Below are 21203 nucleotides of genomic sequence, written 5' to 3'. Positions count from 1 at the left end.
CTAATGCAATCATACATCAAGAAAACATCAGCATATAGGAGAAACCAAGATAGCTTTATTGATGAATAACAAGGTTCAGGAAGAGATACAACCCAGAGGGCTCCAATCCAGCATCTCCTTCCCAGCAAATGGAATTCCTATCTTCACCCCTTTCAAAGCATTAAGCACCCAATAGTTCCAGTCTCAAACCAACAGCAATTCTTTGCAATAACAAAATTCCAACCTCTCAATCTCATGGAAGAGAGATCCATATATAGATGTTTGGAGAGAGGATGAGTCAGCTTGAGATCTGACTAGTGTCCTCTCCCTCTGTCAGTTCTTGAGTCCAATTGGAGGTTCTTACTTCCACTTGGAGATTTGGAACCTCTTACTCATCACCAGTCGAATTCCCTAAGGCAAGTGTCATTTTGGAAGCTTCTTGGGTTTTGACACCTTGAGAAATGAGCCTGCCACTTGTCCACTCTCATTCAGCGCAGGTAGCCTTTGTTCCAGTTGACATTCAACGCAGGTAGCCAGTGTTGGCTTTGACATTCAGCGCAGACAGCTAGTGTAGCCACTAAAATGATCCTGAATTGACTTGTTTTGAGCAGTTTTCAGGTGGAGAACTTTTGTGAATTGCTGTGGTTTGTTAGCCTTGTTCCTCTAGGGGTAGGAACAACATGTTTAGGGACTTTGGATCCCTTAGATTATGGACATTTCATGCTCAATGTTGTAAGGCACAAAAATGTCTATAACAGTTGGCCCCTAAAGTATGAGGCCGTTTATCGGATGAAATGCTTTATCAGGGGGATCCGAAGTTCATCCAATGCTGGGAGGAGACATGTAATACAATACAATACATTATTTTTCATGCTGCTTTCATGATCTAGCTGAGGCGGGCATTCCCATGCTTAGCTTTATAAATTCATTTTTCTGTACATAGAACAGACAATCGTCTGATGGTAGACTGATAATTTTGATGAAATTATCATCCTTTGAGTAGGATGACTATCTGCTGCAATGATGTACATGTCAATGTCTTTATCTTTCCTGAATATATATCGCAACCAAGATGGATGAAACTAGATCCGGGGTCTTCAAACTCGTTCGATCTTCCCTCTAAGTACAAGTCGATCCATGTGAGAGTTGTTCTGAAGTCAAACATGGAAAGACATCGCTTGATTACCGGTCAATGATGTAAACCATTAACAAGCACGAGAGGAATCACCGATAATGATAATGACCCTCAAGGTACTATAGTACAATTCACGTGGTGTGAATAAAGGACTTGGCATCGAACACCACGCAAAATCTTTCGGCCGAAGGTCATTGATGTATACCTGTTGCCAGAAGTGAGAAACTTGCCATTGTGGCATGCAAGCTTCAAAGTACTGAAGGGGTTGTTCCTAGATCAACTTCTTGGATAATGAGTTGATGTCGGCAAGAAGCGATCCATCAAAGGAGGGCCTTAATGAATCCCACATCAATGACACGGAACGGAGCTAATGATGTTAATGGAGGTGAAAACGATCTGTGACATATGATTCAGGGCGGCGGTCATGAAAGGATGAAAGATGATGTATGGCAGTGGATGGGACACGGTTGACTTTTCTGAACGACTTCTCTTGAACATATGGCGACACTGATACGATGGATCGGTAGCATTACCCCAAATATGGATGGTATGGCGAGACCATGGATGTGACCGGTGAATGAAACAACCCAACCCGATTGTGGTACGAAGGAAAAGTGTCATGTTCAAGACGACTTGCTACCATCAAAGTTTTCTTTAGTTTCTCCCAATTTTTCCCCAGTCATTGCTGACTAGTACCTCTTTATTTTTGTCAAGCTTGAGGAGGATAACATATGCTTGTTCTATAACCTGCCCTTCGGGCAAGCCCATCGCTATGCTTTAACGAGCCTAGCGATAGTGAAACTCGTTCTCATCTAAAGACAAGTTTGTCGCTATTTAATGATTTTAACGAGTCTAACGACAAGGATAACTCAGTCCTTTTCATTTTTAGAGAGTCTGAAAAGGTACATAAAGTTAACTCCAAAAGTCCTTTTTCGTCATCTAATCCCTTAAGTCCGAAAAAGTATAAAACAATACAGAAGGGATGTGTTTTCGATAGTTTTAATGAGCCGAACAAAACAAGCGCTCGATCTTTTTGTGCAATAATCCCTCAGGTCCAAAAAGATTAAAATCTAGAGGAGGGATAGCTCTTCCTGTCGCTTTAACGAGCTGGAAGGCCAAAACTCGGAAACCTTTTCATATTTTACGAGTCAGTTGAAAAGAGCTTAAGGAAGACTCGTCTTTTGAGGAACGAGTGATAAACAGGGATAGCAGCTGATTCCAGGTACAGGTTGGAATTTTCCAATCACGGCAGTGTCACAAGGATGGCTAGGTGAAATCACTCTTCGCAGCTGTTCCTCAAAATGGGTAAACAATCATATGGAGGTGAACGATCGGCCAAATGAAAAGTGGAGGTGATGGTGCAAACACGACCAAGGATTTAATGGCTGATGATATAACATTCACAGTGGTTATTTACCGAGATAGTTCATTTTTTAACGAGCTTAAACGCGGGTGGAAACATTTGCTCGATCTTATGTTTATTTTTTAACGAGCATGAACTATGTGCTAAAACTGCTTGGATCTTGCGTTTATTTTTTTAAAGAGCATGAACTTTGTGCTAAAACTGCTCAAATACCCAGTCATATGACAAAAGTGTCTCATCAAGATTCTATTTTTTATGGAGCTTTATCTCACTAAGCTTTGCTCTGTATCCTTTCTTTATGCAAGCTAGGAAACGGCTAATCAAAAAAACAGATAAATAACCGCTCTTTGCTTGCACTCCAAAAGGTGTGCATGCCCCCAGGTATAAAGTACGATTTCAAGGTTACCTCTACTTATTTTCCTTCAAAACAATTGTTTTGAAGAGAGAGGCTTACCTCTTTCAGGTTACCCAAAGATTGTCTCGTTAATCTTTCAAACAAAACACTTCCTCAGCAATGTCTACCGAAATAGACAAAGGTGAGTGACGACCCCCGCCCTCTCACATAGCTTTGACAAAAGAATCTTAGTCCAGAACAACCCCTCTTCCAACCACGGACGGGGTACGGACTAGTCATATTCTCCCGCGGAAACCTACCCTATACCCAAAGTTTTTCCTGCCGAAGCAGACCAGGACGCATGCCCCCTGGGTTCCAGTCATATCCTCCCGGATTACTCGTGCTCATCAAGAGGACGAACCATGGGTTGAGACACTTCTTGCGTGAATAGACCATTTAGGGATGGTATATGACTATTTGCGATGCATGATCCGGGAAATGAAAGTTGGTCCACGAGCTTGACCACCCTTCCTTCATGCGGAAAACACATTACTCTAAAGAGTGAGGAGACTATAGCTCCCATGCAATATATATAGTCTCGTCCAAGGAGTAGGTTATAATCCAAGGGTCCTTGAATGACCATCACGTTCATTTGAACGGTCTTCCCTTTCAATGTTATAGGCACATTGGGGAGGATCCATAAAGGTCGACTGGTTTCTTTATCAAAGCCTGATAGATTTCTCATTTCAGGCAAAAGCGCTGGCGAACCAAGTGCTTTCCAAGCAATAGAGGAAAGGATACTCACAGATGCCCCCTCATCAATGATAGTGCCAACCATTAACATTCTGTATATTTGAACGATAATTCTGAATGGTATGCTGGCTGGCAACCGGGGTCTGCCTAGTTGGTTCCAATCAAAGGACACAACCAGGTTGCTTGGTGTTGGGACCGAATAAACGGCCGGATATCGTTCTGACGAACTTCCTTCCTACGATAAAGGAATGGGGGCATTGCCCCCTTGTTCATTAGAGTCAGTGCTGATGAAGAGAATTAGGACGGTGTCGTCTTTATTCTCCTCTGTGATTGTATGATTCGAAGATAGAGCCTCTGAAGGCAAAACCGGGTCAACTGCCGTATCAACCTTTTGACTTTCATCAAGCATGGATCTAGATGGTTCATCTTCAATGATAGGTGCTTCGGCTGACCACCTGAGTGGGCCGGCCGGATTCTCAACTAGTGAACGACTTGGTAGGAGTTTTTGATATCCAGGAGGAAGTTGCGCTCATAAAATCGGGCGATCTTCCAAAACTCTTTTCGCCTCATCTAAGAAGGGACAACGGTGGATGGCGTGATTGCCTTCACACAGTTTACAGGGAAATCTAGCTTTCCCTCTCTGTCCTGTGACTTCACTTTCACTAGTCGACGGTGAGCAGTCAACATGGCTATCAGAGGTTGATGCTACCGAATTGTGCAAATGGGGAGACCAGTCCCTAAGTATTCGAGGGATACAGGGACAATCTCTATGGAAATGGTCTCCCTTGCATATGACACATGGCGATTTAGGCCTTGTCAGTGTTGTGTGTGGATTTTGTCAGACGACACTTGTTTGCCCCCAGTCGCCTTTGGCTCCTTCTTCTTCTTCTCTTTCTTCTTCTTTTCCTTCTTCTCCTTAGGAACTCGGTTTTTGGTTTTACCAGTTCCGTCAAGCAAAGAGGAAGGAGGAGAGGAAGATGAAGTAGAAGGATGGTGGGCAACTCTGGTCGGGTCTAACTGTTGACTCGATTGTTCAGGAATGGTGGTGTTCTGAACGACATTGGTTGAAAAGAGCCAAACTGGCAGGCCAATTGTCAGTCCTGGAAGCGACAATGTGGCCATGTGGGGCGCACCAACATCTCCCCAAGAGGAGAAGGGACTAGGATTTCCACCAAGGGGAATTCCTTGGTTGGTGTGCTCCATTTTTTCAACCTAAAGATCAACGCAGGAATAATGGGTGATTGTTCGTTTAAAATAAATTTTAACGACGCTTTAGACACAATTTGCTTTTTCAGTTTTAAAGAGTCGAGAAAAAGCTAAAGATGACTCTAGTCTCCTTCAATGTTTTAATGAGCCCGAAGTGACAAATGCTCGGATGGACTTTTTCTGTTATAGAGTCTGAAAAAGGCCAAAAGAAACTGCTCTGGAGTTCTAGGCAGAGGGTGTGCCAAACTTTTCGCAAAACCGCAGAATACTTTTTAAGGTACGGGCGGTCGATCTTCGTGAATGCTGTGTTCACTGCATTGCGATCAGTAGGGCGACCGACACGGCTTCCTAAGGATAAAGGATTTATGCCTATAGGGGTCTCCCAATATATACGCGACGGTACGTGGGAGCACAATCTGTACTGGCGCTATCGTCCCTCAGGAGGAATCACCCACCTTCCACGAGATCGACAGTCACCAGGCTTAACGACGCCAGAACACGTCTCTAGCCTAGACCTCTATGTTGTGCGTTATGTTACAAAGCGTTGTTAAGTTCATTCAATTTATTTTAGGTTGATCTTTTTAAAGTTTGCCTTTCAAGGTTCACCACGAGATGTATGATACAAATTCCTAAATGCAGTCTAAAGATGATAAGAAAGCTTTATATCTTTTCAACTTTGAAAATCCTAGCTACTAAGGGAAAATAAAGACACCATCTTTTCTCAAAGAGCATTCAGCACACTCTAATGCACTTTTCCTAAATCCAACATGAAAACTTATCAAATGCAAATGCACAATGCAGGTGTTTGTTTTCCGCTTTCTTAGTATTGATGCCTACAAAAGAAAGCTTTTTGCACAACTTTGAATTTGCTTTTAAATGACGAATACAAACAAGTTCACTTTTTCGAAATCAGAAAGGGTAGAAGAGATTACAACACTTAACGATTTTCGAAATAAACTTTTTTTTCGACACTTTAAAAGAGACAAACTCAAACCAATAAGCAAAAGTAAATGTATAATCAACCTGCAAACAGCCAATGAACTCTCTCCTAAGACCACAATCAACAGATCTGAATCAAGGGCTACAGGTTGATTATTTCACTCATGCAAAGGAAGACTGTAAATGATGCCAAAAACACATAAAAACACTCACAGTCTTTTTGTACAAAAGGAGGCGGAATGTAAGCAGAGAAAAGGAGTTATCAGACTGGTACCTATGCTAGTTACAGGCTGCAAAAAACAGAGATCAAAACAAGGCAAAACAGAGCAGAGAACCCCAGCTGCATAAGAGCAAACTGGTTCAGCGCAACCTCAACACAGGGGTTTTGACATTTAGCGCAGGTAACCTTCACGGGACCTGCGTTGAAATGCAGAATCCCTTCACTGGGTCTGCGCTGAAGGAGAAACTCTCGTTTCCCTCAGGTTCTGGGTCACAGATTGCTACTCAATCAATTGTTTCAGGCCAAATAAAAGCAACAAGCAAGGTACAACTAAAGGGATGCTTTGAGAGGCTACTAAGATCTATCACAAGGATCATCAAATCATTTGTGGATCCATTGTTAAGATCATAGACAAGTCCAGTAATTGGATCAAAGCAGCAACTTTCTACTTTGCATCCGGGAAAGATGCAGTTCGATTGTTGCTGTCAAGTCTATGAAACAAACAAATGATAGAAACAAAAATAAAATGACTTAAACAGATCTCCCCAACGGAGTCACCAATAAGTTGTGGGGAAAAATGCCTATGCAGGACGATCCTATCCACCTAAGGTGTGACAGTGCCTTAGCAACAAACGAGTACAGCTATACTGGTTTCTTCCTTTATGAAATGTGAAAGAAGAGAGATCAATAGACTTACCGGTGTCTTCCGTTTGTCCCTCGATCCAGATCCTCTTCTCTTTGGGTGTTCACAGCTACTTGCCTCCTCGCTCGCCCAAGAGAACAGCTACTTGATTCCTGCGAGATCACAAGAGAACAACTACTTGCGACAAGAGAACAGCTACTTGTGACAAGAGAAGAACACAACACAAAGGCAAATATTCATATTCTTAAATGATTCAGGATTAGAAATAAATCAAATACACTAATGCAATCATACATCAAGAAAACATCAGCATATAGGAGAAACCAGGATAGCTTTATTGATGAATAACAAGGCTCAGGAAGAGATACAACCCAAAGGGCTCCAATCCAGCATCTCCTTCCCAGCAAATGGAATTCCTATCTTCACCCCTTTCAAAGCATTAAGCACCCAATAGTTCCAGTCTCAAACCAACAACAATTCTTTGCAATAACAAAATTCCAACCTCTCGATCTCATGGAAGAGAGATCCATATATATATGTTTGGAGAGAGGATAAGTCAGCTTGAGATCTGACTAGTGTCCTCTCCCTCTGCCAGTTCTTGAGTCCACTTGGAGGTTCTTACTTCCACTTGGAGATTTGGAACCTCTTACTCATCACTAGTCGAATTCCCTGAGGCAAGTGTCATTTTAGAAGCTTCTTGGTTTTGAGACCTTGAGAAATGACCCTGTCACTTGTCCACTCTCGTTTAGCACAGGTAGCCTTTGTTCCAATTGACATTCAACGCAGGTAGCCAATGTTGGCTTTGACATTCAGCGCAGACAGCTAGTGTAGCCACTGAAATGATCCTGAATTGACTTGTTTTGAGCAGTTTTCAGGTGGAGAACTTTTGTGAATTGCTGTGGTTTGTTAGCCTTGTTCCTCTAGGGGTAGGAACAACATGTTTAGGGACTTTGGATCCCTTAGATTATGGACATTTCATGCTCAATGCTGTAAGGCACAAAAAAGTCTATAACACCAAGATTATACACATGAGTTTAGGAAAATGGCTTTGTTGTTAGGAGTAAATTTCAATTCCAAAGATACATAACTAAAATACATTGGGGCTTCACATTCCTATTTGAAACATACTATTCTTATGTTCAATCCAAACAATCTAGATGAGTTATGTGTGCAAGCCACACACCTTGAATCTACTAGAAAGAACATTCAAGAAGAGGGTAGTAAGAGGAAGCCACTCAAGGGAAAGGAGAAAGAGAAGGGTGGAAAATTGATGGGAAAGAAGAATGAAAGAGTGAAGAAACAAGGGGAGAAAATCACATGCAAACATTTTTCCAAAGAGGAGCATGATGAAGCCCATTGATGGAAATTGCATCCGGAATTAAGGCCTGAGAAAAAAACCATAAGGGAAAACAAAGACGATCGCTACCACACAACATGACCTTGGATCAGATTCTGGTGATGAGACCAAGATTTCATCCATGGTCATAAAAGGGAAAGAAATGGCTGTAAGCACTAGTTCCTCGCATAGTCAAAACAACACTCCAAATGAAGAGTCAAAAATAGCATTGGTTCATGTACAAGTGATTTTAAATCATACGAAGATTGAGTCATTATTCGAGAGTGGGTCACAACCAAACCTGATTTCAAAAGACTTGGTTAAAAAACTATACCTTGAAACTGTACCTCATCATAAGCCATATCCATTGGGTTGGATAGTTAACAATGCAAACTTACAGGTTACAAGGAAGTGTTTATTCAAGTTCACCATTACTGAAAATTTCATTTATGAAGTTGAGTTAGATGTAGTTCCACTTGACATCTCAGGAATCATTTTGGGTAGTCCCTATTTGTATGATAGGAAAGCAATATTTTATCGCGTTGACAAAAAATACATATTGCTAGAGAATGGGGTGGAGTACATAGTGAGAGCCCAAAGAAAAAAGCTGAACATTTCTTTGATTAATGCAAGGCAGATGAAGAGACTACTAAATGCAACTAAAAATTTTGTGCTTCTCATGATAAAGAAAAAGAATGATATTGATTATGAATCTTTTGAAGGTTCTGATGATAAATTGAAATCTGGTTTGTTTGATGTGGTAAGAAAGCATGGTGAGATGTTTCAAGAACCAAAGGGGTTACGTCCCAAGAGGGGAATTCAACATGAGATTAAGTTGCAACAGAATGTTCCACTTCCAAACATTGGTATGTATTGCATGTCGAGTATGAAGAGCATGGAAATAAAAAAGTCAAGAATTTTTGAAAAAAGGTATCATACACCCATCTACTTCGACATGTGGTTTGCCTATTGTCTTGGTGCCAAAGAAGGATGGAACTTGGCACATGTGTGTGGATTTCCTTGCACTGAGAAAATTACAGTAAAGAATCATTGTCCATTGCCAAAAATTGATGATTTGCTTGATCAGTTGAAGTATGCAAAGTATTTCACTAATTTAGACTTACGAAGCGATTATCATGAAGTTAGGATAGCTAAAGAAGACATCTTGAAAACTACATTTAAAACTAAAGAATGATTGTGTGATCCAGGTTTATATTGGTGGCCACCTACCTATTACACTTGGACACCCAACACTATCTCTTTCGGATTTTTTGGTTTCCTTAATTATAGCACAGTTTACTATTTTTCGTAGTTTTTCTGGGTCCTAAACATCCAGAGGCATTTTGAGGCCCTAAACGACATTTTTAGGGAACATAGAGAGATCAAAAACGGCCAAAACCAACTTGCCCATTGATTTCATCCTTCTCTTCGAGATCTTTGAAAAAAGGTATTATAATAGCCAAATGGAGATCATATGCAAAAGTTACGACACCCAGAAGTTGATGTACGAATATACCCAAACGGGGCCCACAGTTTTGGCGCTTCATCTCCTAGGTTTAGGTTTTCAGATCTTTAGGGTTTTCCATTGTTTCTAAATAATAAATAGGCATTTGAGCCTCATTGTAACATAGTTCTGAGGCATGTAGCCACCACATCTCTTCTCAAAGATAAGCTACCATCGCCCGAGCTAGTCTTATTTCCATTCTGTTTGTAAGCATATTTCAGTATTTGATATTAATGAAATGAAGTGTTATTTCTACTACATCTTTGTATTTATGGTTATATTGGTAATTTGTTACATTTTGTTTAAATTCGGATCAGTTGTACCACAACAGTCTACTCTTTCTCTGTTTTTCTTTGCATGTCTGCAACGAAGTTGGGATATAAGGAGTTAGGGCTTGAACTAGTTGAACCTTTGCAAGACTAACCTCACAAATCCCGATGCCTTCCCATGGCATATGAACAGAAAGATGAGGGGGCATGAGATCTTATGAAAATATTTCTCGAAGAAGCCCTCGAGTGACAAAGGAACACGATGATGGACAAATTTGTCTAGATCCTTCAGCACTTACCGAAGGGCGACACATCTTGTTAGGTCCCTATACTACTAGTGTAACCCATTATTCTTATTAGTACAACCTCCTTATTATATTGTTGCACCCATGTATTCCCGATATTGTTATTATTGTTCCCCATAAAAGCCAACTATTGTTATTATTATTCCCCTACATTATTATTGTTACGTCGACTATGATTATATTATGACCCCTTAGACTCCTATATATAGATATGAGGTCTTGTCATTTGTATCATCCAAGAATTGTTCATTTGTCTAATGTAAAGGAGGTTTCCCCCTTGAAGAGGCTTATTTTGAAGGCATTTTTCTATATTTTCTATCTTTTTTGTGAGGTGGTTCCATAATATTTGGTATCAGAGCTTTGGATTCTAGGGTTTCGCTACTCTAAACAAGTCATCGTGGAATTTTCACTATAAAGTTTTTTCGCGATGTTTCAAAAGCTAAACAAAAAACCCATTTGAGAAGACATCTCTCTAAACCTTGGGTCTGAATTTCATATTTCTTCTGGCTATATTTTCAGAGATATTATTTCTGGAAGTTAGGGTTTTTGAAAGCTCCAAAATTCCATCTCAAACAGGTCATCGTGGCAGTTTCACTCTCATTGTTTTTCTACAAAGTTTAAGAATCTGAAATTAAAACCCATTTGAGACAAAATTGTGGGGATGCTCACTCCCAAATTTCAGATCTTGTTTCACTATATTTGCGGAGATATAGTCCAAGACATTTAGGGCGTCTGCAAGCTCCCAAATTACATCACAAATAGTTGACTTAGAGAAAATTGTCATAACTTTATCTCAGAGCATCAAATTGAAATTACGTAAGAAGCTATAGAAAGAGGATGGACTTTAATTTTTTTTGTATTAGCTTCAAGTTTTGAGGTCAAAATAGTAACAAGGGGCACTTCGTACAAGTTTTCTCTACTGAAAAAATATATAAGCAAGTCATCTTGGGAGATTGTGCATAACTCTTTCTTGAAAAATCCACTTTCGATTAGACTGGTGGCATTGGAAAGAGGATGTAGTGGGCTATAGTTGATTGCATTGTTATACCTTGGAGATCTAGATTGAGCTCCTAAAATCAAGAAAAGGTGTTATGAAGAAGTTTTGATGTAGGGATTGGGTATTTTTATAGCTACATCTCAAGCAAGCTATTTATGAGAAGGAAATGTTGGCAATACTATATGCACTTAAGAAATGGTGACCTTACCTAATGGGACGACACTTCAAGGTAAAAAATGATCATGATAGTCTTAAATACTTTTTAGAACAAAGATTATCTTTAGAAGAACAAAGAAAATGGGTCACAAATATGTTGGGTTATGACTTTCAAATCATCTACAAAAAAAGGAAGAAAAATGTTGTTGCATATGCACTCTAAAGAAAGGATGAGGATATGGAAGCATTGTTTTGTGCTATTTCTCTTATCCAACTAGATTGGATAGACGAAGAAAGGGATGAATGGAAGAAGGACAAAGAAGTGTGGCCACTCATTCAAAAGTTGCAGAAGATCCCAATTCAAACAATATTGCCAGAACTTGATGAGGAAGGAAAGCTCATATTTGAACCTGGAGTAGTCACAGAAACAAGAACCTGGCAGCTCTGAAATTGATCAATTTCAAAGTATCTCATCAAGTGGAAGAACTTACCCACTGAAGATTCCACATGGGAGGATAAGGATTTTATACAAAGCATCAATAACTACTCAAGCGTTGAGGACAACACTTTTTGAAGGGAAGGGGCATGTTAGGTCCCTATACTACTAGTGTAACCCCTTATTGTTATTAGTACAACCCCTTTATTATATTGTTGTGCCCATGAGTCCCCATATTGTTATTATTATGCCCCATAGAAGCCCACTATTGTAATTATTGTGCCCTTACATTATTATTATTATGTCGGCTTTTATTATATTATGACCCCTTATACTCCTATATATAGAAAGGAGGTCTTGTCATTTGTATCATGCAAGAATTGTTCGCTTGTGTAATGTAAAGGAGGTTCCACCCTAGAAGAAGCTTGTTTTGAAGGAATTTATCTATCTTTTCTATAATTTTGTGAGCTAGTTCCATAACACATTTACTTCCAGCAGCTACTCTGGAAGCACCACACCCTTTAAGGTGCAAGTTAACTTTAACATTCCCATATTTGAGATTCAAATAGATGTAGATGCTGTAGATAAATGGTTAAGTTTTCTAGAAGGATATTTTTCCATTCATGATTTTTCCGTTCATGATTTGTCCAGTTGGGAAAGGATCACTTTTGAAATTCTCAAAGCATCCCCCCACGTCAAAGACTAGTGGGAAACATACTGTCGGTAGAAGGATGAAAGTACGAACTCATCGTTTTCAGCCACACCCACTTGGAACTAATTCTGGGATGCCATCAAGGAGCAATACTACCTTGTCCTGAGCTATGACAATAAATACATAAAGTGGACAACGTTGCGACAGGGAAGGGACCAAGATGCACTAGAGTTTACCAATGTTTTTCATACCCTTCGCACGAAGTTGGGTATCAAGTAATCTGAGAACCACTTGGTTCTCAAGTACCACGACTGCCTAGACAGGTACATCCAGGATGAGATGGAGTTCATGAACATCTCCTCACTCAGCATGGCATACTGATATGCCATCAAGATGAAGAAAAATTTTAAACAGAAAAAGCGATACTTTGGATCTACAAATCCAAAGCAAGGGAAAGGTACCCCCAAACTGCAAAACAAAGGACAAAGGCAAGGTGGGGTGGCCCAGGACAACCCACCAAAGTTGCAAGCAAAGAACAACATAGCGAAGCTGAAGAAGGACATGGAAAAGTGGTGTAAGTTCTGTTATCACTCAGGTTGTCCTTAAGCTCCGGAAAAGGATACAACCGAGGTAACCATAAACCAACTTTGGATTGCAGGTTCTAGCCCACCTGCAATCAGAGAGGGCTCTCTCTTTCTGATTTAGCTTTGTTGAGAAGGATTTTAGGCTAGGTATTGAGTTCAGAGGGTTTTTTGTTTTTGTTTCTGGTGGGAAAATTGATGTTTCAGGTAGAGAGGTAGAGCATAGTCTGAGGGTTTCAAACCATTGGGCGTGGAGTTGAGGATGAGGACTACTGGTGCATTCCCTTGGTCACAATAAGGGAAGGTGGAGCAAGATAGCTGCGCATGAAACAATGTTTCAGGTTTAAATGATGGGGTGAATGCTAAGTAATGAGAGGCAGTTAAGAATCTCTCAATCAGCTTAACAGTTGGAGGTAACAGAGCTCTACCTAAGGGCATTTAAGAATCCCTAGATAATTGGCAAACACAGGTGAATCGGGGTAAATATGAGCCAGAAGGAATTCATATTCATGACCAATTCATTCAGAGGAAAACATAAAGAAATAGCAGAAATTGAGCATAGAGTGTATTTAAACAAATTCTAAGCTATTATTCCTTTCTGCTATTTAGATAGTGGTAAATAATAGAACAGAGGTAAGATGCACTTATTGTTTCAGGCTGCAACACAATAATTCCATCTTCATATCTTCAAAACATTCATTTACAACAAGTAGTTTGCTCTCCAAGATTTCAACAACCTTTGGTTATAGAAAAAACTCAGGTATACAATGCGAGTCTCTAGTGAAAATTCCCAATTGAACAACCACTTGAAACAATGTAGAGAGTGGTATATATAGGGAAAAACTCTCTACAACTGCTTTTATTACAACTTGACCTAAACAGGTCTGAAAGAAAGATGATTACTTTAACCTAATCCTATCCAGAAATAAATGCATAAAAATATCTCGGGCTACGCTGAGGGTTGCCGTATCAAAACTGAATAAATGATGTTGTCGTCGGTGGCTTGGTGCAGTGCTTTCTGAAATAAATGTGTATGGGTATCTCCTTCTTTGCTGTCTGTCTACATTTAAATCTTTAACTATGATTTGAGGGCAAGGATGGGCTTACGCCTCTTGATTTGACTTTCTGGGGGGCTCATCAATGTTCAGGTGCTTCGAGCCCCTAAAAAATCTTGGCTGATACTCTTTGGCTCTTCTTCTCCATCTGATACTCTTTGACCAATGAATTGGGTCACTTTTCTCCTCTGTTGTGGATCTAAACACAAATTAATGGCTATTGTTCGGCCTCTGTTTCCTTTAGAACTGTCTTCTGCTCCTCTCGGCAAGCTTCACGAAGAAAAATGGTTCATTCGGTGCCTTTTGGGCTTGCTGGGGGATGCGTGATGAAAAGATTCCCTAAATATTCCCAATTCAGGCCTATTTTATCCAGCAATGCGCGATTTTGCGCAAATCGCGCATCAAAAACTGCCTCAGAAACTGATTCCCAGGCTCCGGAGTGCGATTTTTGCCCTTCGCGCTAAAATTGTTGATGACGTCAGCATGACGGACTTCGTACGGTGGATGACGTCAGCATGATGACGTGGTGGGATGACGTCAGCATGATGACGTCATCACATACAGAGGTGACGTGGCAGTACGGCAGGGGACACGGTGGCAAGACACGTGGCAAGGTGACTCGGCGGTACAGTGAAGGCGGATGATGCGGCAGGTGACGTGGGGATTACGTCACAGGGGGAGGGCGATAAGTGGTTTCTGGGCACACTGCCTTTGGACAAGGGTGGTTTCGGGGGAGGGGGCTCCGCCACAGCCCAGGAGGTGACGTGTGGCGGGAGTATGGCGGTAATACTGCCCATCTCCCGGACGCTAACCTTCGGGCGCGTCGGGGGACAGGAAGGTCCACCCATCGTAGATCTGTGGGGCGGGCGATCTAATGATTGGCGGGGAGGACGAGGCGATGGAGGGATAAGGGACGGGAATATTCATGGAATATTCTAGTTTTAATACAGCACGGTGAGGGTAAAAAACTATGATTTGTGTGTGTTATGGGGTTATAAACAGGTGGGTTAATGTATTTGCGCTCGGGACATTAGCATAAGGGGTAAAACATGGGTTTTTTGAGGGTTTATGAGCAGGGTTTTAACGATTTATGCACAAAAACTTAGGATAAGGGCGGAAATGTTGGTTTTTGAGGGTTTTTAGGGCTAGGAGAGAGGTTGTTAGCATGACCAGGTGTCATCTAACTCTTGCTATGACACGGATGAGTTAAAAACAGCCCCAGATGGACCATTTTTTCCCTGACTTAGAAGAAATATGGCTATATTGCCAAGGAGGGGATAGTTACATAGGGGAGTTTTATATACATAGTTTTAGTAGGGGAAGGGGAAAACTGATAGGGAGTTATATAGTAGAGTTAGTGGTTAATATGGTGATGATAAGCAAGCGCTAAGGTAAGAGACCTTAGGCTAATCCTCGAGGGAAAAATGACTTATAGATAAGAAATAAAGAATCCTTGAGTGAAGCAAATCTTCACCAGGACAAATGACATGGAAAATTGTGAAACTAAGAGGAATCAAGCAGATCTTGACCTCTTTGGGAAATTAGTAATTGACTTGGGGAATTTAGAAGAAGGGGAATTTAGTGATGTCCAGCTTGAGCTCCTTCAGATGAAAAATCTTCTGCAACTGTGATCTGAAGAGATAAAACACTTTGTAAATCATAAATCATCATTTTGCAACCTCACAGCTACCTACCCAGCCTACTCACCTAACATTTTTTCTTCTTTTGATTTGGGTGCACTTAGACTTGCAGACCCAGATTTACAATTTTTTCTTTTTGAATGTTTCCTATCTAAATCTACACTTATTTCTGCCAGGGCCTAGATTAAGCAGTTGGGTCCCTTTGATTCTCTACCTATCTACATATCTGCCAAGATTAAACTGTTTGGTCAGATGCATTCTCTATATTCTAAAACAGGAAATTGAAACCTAGGGAGACCAAGGTTAGACTGTTTGGACCTCCCTTAAATGAAAACTCTTCAAAACTGGAACAACCCCTCAAAATTGGAAAACAATAGTGCCATTGGACTGGCACACTTCATGGCATTTTGTGGAAATATGGAAAACTACAGCCTGCAAAGTATGACATATTTGGCATGTAAAAATGTCAATCATGAAAGATGAAACCCTGTTGCAACAGGAGGCTAACAGTGGCTCCACTTGGGGATGGCTTTTCCTTGTGAAAAGTCAAGAATAGCAGGTCAGACTGCCTTGATCTTCTATGGTTGCTGTAGACTGGAAACATTTTTTCTAGCTGCTAAAAATGTAAAACTTTGAACTATGAGCAACCACCTCCTCAACCGAATTACTGTGAACTGTGCAGCATCGCCTGCTTTCTTCTGTGTGGCTGATAATTATGCACAATGACTGCAAATAATTCTTTTCTACCATGAATTGCTTGTAATGTGACAGTTTTCCTCTTGCTGTTTTGTTAAAATTGGTGTAGAGACAGAGCTTTTAAAACTGTGTCTTTCATAAATTTACTGCTTTTCCTTAAACAATCAGCCTGCTTATACAAAAATAAAAACAGAGTGTTGATATATACAAATAAGATTGTACAAAGATATATACAAAACTGCATTCTGTCCCTTAAAAGGGGTCATGGTAATGTTTCATCATACGGCCATTGACAGGGCCTTCTTCAGCAGTGTTGTCCTCTATAGATCTGAGAAAATAAGTGTTATTTCCCTCAACAGTAGAATTAACCAATGGTCCTTTCCACAAAAAATCAAACTTTGCATGTTTTCCCTTGTCTTCTCTTCTTGAGTCCCACCTCAGAACTTTGTCACCAACATTGAAATCCTCAGCCTTAGGTCTTCTATCGAACATCTTTTTAAGCTTTTCTTGCAAAATTTGAGCTTTGTCATAAACTTGTTCTCTGGTTTGCTGAAGATGAATGGTCTGATTGATTCTTCTTTGAATGTCATTTGGTTTAGCCTGAATTTCCTGTAACAGTTTGATAGTAGGAATGCCCAAGGATGAAGGAAATCTTGCCTCCATGCCATATACTAGCTCATAAGGGCTCATCACAATGGATGGATCTCTTGCTCGAGAGTCTGTATGCCCATAGGGCGTTCACCAGCTTTTTGTTCTAGTTCTTCTTGTTCTCTTCCAGCACTTTCTTTATGATGTTGATGAGGCTTTTGTTAGATGATTTGACCAAGCCATTACCTTGCAGGTAATAGGCTGTAGAGTGGCCCAAGGTAATATAAAATCTGTGGCATAAATTGATCATCTTTTTGGACTTAAACGCAGCGGCATTGTCAGTGATGATTTTCTCAGGGCATCCAAATCTAGAAAGGATATTGCACTCAAGGAATTGGATAATGATGGTGTCATTGGCTTGTCTGCAGGGAATGGCTTCAACCCACTTGGTGAAATAGTCAGTGGCTGTTAGGATCCATTTGTGCTGGCCTGAGGAAGAGGGATGGATTTCTCCAATGAAGTCAAGACCCCATTTTTGAAAAGGTTTTTCTGTTGAGATAGGTTTAAGGGGCAGGGGTAATAGCTTTCTCTTGCCCTCAAAGATTTGGCACTTGTGACATGACATGGAAAACTTTTTTACATCTACAAAAATAGAGGGCCAATAGAAACCAGCCCTTAGAATTTTATCAGCGGTGGACTTCCAATATAGATGTCCTCCACAGTCACCTGCATGGAATTCTTTCATGACATTGTTAGTTTCATTCATGGTTAAACAATTAAGCAATATACCTTCATGATTTCTCCAAAATAATGCACCATCTATAATACAAAGCTTTAAAGCCTTCATTTTCAAAAATCTTTTCTCGGTCCTGGACAATCCTAGGGGAGCACACCGGTTTAACAGTACAAAGCAAATATCAGTGTACCAAGGGCATTGCAGAAATATTTCACTAATCTGTGGAGTGGTCAGCTCCGATTCCTTGTCCACTTGGTTAATGTCTAAGGCTTGAAAATTTGTTTCAGACATCAGTTTAGCTAAACCTTGTCCCTTTATCAGCTTGGTTGGTTTTATTTCTATGTCATACTCAAGGATGCTTGCAATCCACTTGCCTCTTTTGCCTTCTAATCCCTCTTGGGTCAATATGTCTTTTACAACAGCGTGTGGGACATAGGCAATCACATGTGAATATAAAATGTACACTCTAAAATCCTTGATGGCCTTAACAAGTTCGTAGGCCTACTTTTCCATTATTGGGTACTTCAAAGGGGTGTCTCTTAAGGCTCGGCTGAAGAAAGCAATTGGCTTTTCAGCTCCTTGTTGATCCTTTTGCAAAAGGACAGCGGCTATTGTGTGATCAGATGCAAATGAAAATATGATAAAATCTTTCTCAAACTGTGGGCTGGTGAGTACAGGGGTTTGGGTTAATGCAGCTTTGATACTTTCAAATTCTTGCTTGGTTTCTAGGGACCATCTTACCTTGGCATCCTTCTTTAACATGTTGCTTAACAATCGTATTAGTTCAGCTAGATTTGGAATAAATCTTCTTAGGAAGTTAATCTTTCCAAGGAATGCTTGCAGCTCTTTTATGTTTCTTGGATATGGAATTTGGAGGATGGCTTGGATTCTTTCAGGGTCAATTCTAATCCCATCTTTTGATATAATGTGGCCAAGTAACTTGCCTTCTTCTAGGCCAAATAGGGACTTCTTGGGATTCAAGAAAATGCCATATTTCCTACATGTCATGAAAATTTGCCTAAGATGCTTGAGGTGCTCTTCATCAGATTTGGAAAATGGGGTCAAGTCATCAAGATAGACAACTAGGAATTCATGTACTTCTTTGGCAAATGCAATATCCATTGCTCGTTGAAAAGTTGCACCAGCGTTTTTAAGTCCGAATGGCATCTTTACATACTTGAATGTTCCCCACGGTGTGGTAAAAGCAGTTTTGTCCTGGTCATCTAGGTGAACAAGTATTTGGTTGAAACCTGAAAAACCATCTAGCAAAGAGATTCTAGATGACCCCACTACTCTCCGCAAGATGTGGTCCATTTTAGGAAAATGGTAATGGTCTTTTAGGGAGACTTGGTTTAAATTTCTGAGATCTACACAAAGTCTAATTTCACCTGTCTTTTTTCGTGTAGGAACAAGATTGGATACCCATTCAGAAAATATGATGGGTGCTATGATGCCTACTTCAAACATCCTCTTTACTTCCTTCTCAATTGGGGGAAGAAGCATAGGGTTGATTCTTCTAAGTTTCTGCTTGAAGGGTTTCTGGTTCGATTTTAAGGGGATTGTGTGTTGGATTACCGAGGTGTCATAGGATTTCAAATCCTCATGGCTGCAAGAAAATACGTCTTGGAACTCTTTGAACAAGTCAATGTATTTGGGCTTTTGATCAGGTGGCAAATTTTTGGACAGTTGGATCATTTTTGGATTTTTTGTCGTCCCAATGTTGTGTTCTTCTATATCAGTGTTAATGGGTTGCAATTTTGGCTTTCTAGGAACGTCATTGGCGTTGAACATGTCTTCTAATGGGGTTAGGCCAGCAAGCAGAAAGTTATCCTTTAAGTCAATGATCTCTACCTCTGCTTTGGCAATGTCTTCCAAATGCATTTGTTTCAGCTGTTCTATGTTTTCTTTGTCAAAAACAGTCGGGTTCAGGATTTTCTTGGCTATTGCAGCTATTATATCATGCTGATCTTCATTTGTTTGTTGTTCTGAATCTGTCATAGCATCCAAGTCAATGTTAATAGTTGAAAACTCATGCTCAAGGGTAAGGAAATTATTAATCTGGGCATCATTTTCGAATACTTGCCAATCTTTGATGTTATTCGGGACAGCGGGCCTATTTTTTATTTCAGCTGTGAAGTGATGGTTTGGGTCAAAAGGAAGCTTGCATGTACTAGCAAAGGTGGCTAGGCTGTGTGCATGAATGTTATGTTCTCTTGAAATTTTAGCCAGCTTGAATTCAGTGAATGCATTGAGTATATTAGTGGCAGTAGTCCTATAGGCTCTCATTCTATTGTCATTGGTAACAAAATTACCTTTCATTTGTTGTATGATTAAATCAGAGTTTCCTAAAATAGACACTTTTGCAGCTCCTAGAGATTTGAGCATTTTAAGGTCTAGTAGCAGAGCCTCATATTCTGCCATGTTATTTGTGCATTTAAAATTCAATCTGTAGGCATGACCTTCTGCATGGTTGTTATATGTATTGTGAATCCAGACACCTGCCCCTGCTCCCAACTTGTTAACAGAGCCATCAAACTCTAAATACCAAGTGATTTCTTGCTTGTGGTTTGTACTAAGAGTTTCAACTAATTTAGGATTGGGCAGATTTACAATTTCTATTTGGGGATGTTCTTCTAACATGCTACTTGTGTTAACTGTTGTGACAGTTTCACTAGTGTGAGCAACTGATTCTTCATTGATGTGTGCTTGTTGTTCCAGAGCCAAGGGCTCATTATCAGTTGGAGAATTTGTATCATCATTAAACAAAATAAAGGAATCCATATCAGAATGGATTGAATAAATGGGAAAATTTTCAGGCTTTCTCTCACTACTAACCACATATTTCATCAGTGTTTCCCTGTACAGTCTCTTTGGTTGCCCAAAGACTGAAATAGTAGCGTAGGAAAGGTCTAATTGAAGGGACGCTTGAAGCTTTGCTCCCCATGATCTTGATAGGAGCATAATGTACTTTGGTGGAATTTCGGCAACCACTATATCCATGAGGATGGTATTATTTGGATATTGAACTAAGGAGACACACAAGTCTTTGATGAGGCCTAGACATTTCACTTGAATTGAGTCAAATGAGTACAAGTCTTTGTAAGGTCTTGTAATGTCAAGGTTAAATTTTTCCATAACTACTTTGGGCATTAGATTGTGCGATGCCCCTGAGTCAAACATAGCATTGTGCAAAAATTTGTCATGTATATGCAAACTGATATTAAAGGGTGGGACAGGTCCATGTGTTGATTTTCCATTGACTTCTGGTCCAAACAGAAGTTCAGGGGAATCATCCAAAACATTTACATCGTCCTTGTTTTCTGGAATTTGAAGTGACCTTTGAATTTGTTGCCTATATACATCGTGTTTGGCAAGTTCTGAGAGGGGGATGGATATTTTAAACTTAACTATTTCTGCCTCTAAATTAAATGGCTTTTCCAATGGAGTCTTGTTGTTGATAAAGGCAGTTTTTTCCTTTTCATTTAAATTATCTGCGATTTTCTCTTGTTTATCAGCGTTATGAGGACTGATAGCTTGTGGTTTTTTAGTTTCAGGAAAGTTTTTTGGAACACTGTTCGAGCTTTCTTTTGAGGGAGAAGGTGGCAAAGGCTAATATTTGGAAGGCTGTATTTCTGTTATGTCTTCTACAGTCACTTGATGCGGGTTTTGAACATGTATCA

Source organism: Pinus tabuliformis, chromosome X (assembly GCF_031772625.1).
Source record: "Pinus tabuliformis cultivar Carrire ecotype Pingquan chromosome X, CPIR1, whole genome shotgun sequence".
NCBI classification, from domain to species: Eukaryota; Viridiplantae; Streptophyta; class Pinopsida; order Pinales; family Pinaceae; genus Pinus; species Pinus tabuliformis.
This window is presented reverse-complemented; position numbering follows the sequence as displayed.